At 40.4% G+C, this 594-nt stretch overlaps 1 protein-coding gene across 1 annotated transcript in view; it reads left to right on the top strand.

Annotated features, from left to right (window-relative positions):
• RINL (Ras and Rab interactor-like) overlaps positions 1 to 594 on the top strand; it is a 14965-nt gene that overhangs the window by 7290 nt on the left and 7081 nt on the right. The window lies entirely within an intron of this gene.

Below are 594 nucleotides of genomic sequence, written 5' to 3'. Positions count from 1 at the left end.
CCTCCTTTTCCCGGCAGAGGATCTGGTGGATTCAAACCGTGTGCCTCTGGGATTGTAGTTGCAGCTCCTTGCCACTAGGCCACCAGAGCTCCCCTTGTTCTTAGTGGCTTAAACAGGCATTTCTCTTTAACTTAACCATGAAAGGAGCTGCTAGTGCTATGTCAGTATCAGCAGGGCCAGCTTCTCGCGGTCTTTCCTCACAGTTGTCCACTGGCTGTCTATGGTCATGTCATGTGCACACATCCATTTTAGGCAGCAAGAAGGAGAAAAGAGAAACTTCAGTTCGTCTTGTCAACAACAGCAATAAAAATTCACAGTTGAATCAAAGTATATGGATAGAGTTCAAGTAGTAATAGTTTTTTAAAGTCCACATGGAAATCATAATATACAGTAAAAAGTGTGGGTAACTGCCGGTATCAGTCATTATCCATGCTCTAGGGTTGGTATATTTTTTCCACTTTTTTAATTATTAAATTTTATTAATTTTAATGAACATTTGCAGAGATTTTGGGTTTTCATTGTTGCACTATTTTCTCTACTCTCCTCCCCAGTTTTTTCTTCTTCCCCCCCTTGAAAGTCTGTTTTAATTGTCCA

Source organism: Elephantulus edwardii, unplaced genomic scaffold, assembly GCF_000299155.1.
Source record: "Elephantulus edwardii isolate Elephantulus edwardi_28Jun2011 unplaced genomic scaffold, EleEdw1.0 scaffold00308, whole genome shotgun sequence".
NCBI lineage: Eukaryota > Metazoa > Chordata > Mammalia > Macroscelidea > Macroscelididae > Elephantulus > Elephantulus edwardii.
The sequence above is the reverse complement of the archived record's forward strand: the minus strand, read 5'-3'. Positions and strand labels throughout refer to the sequence as shown.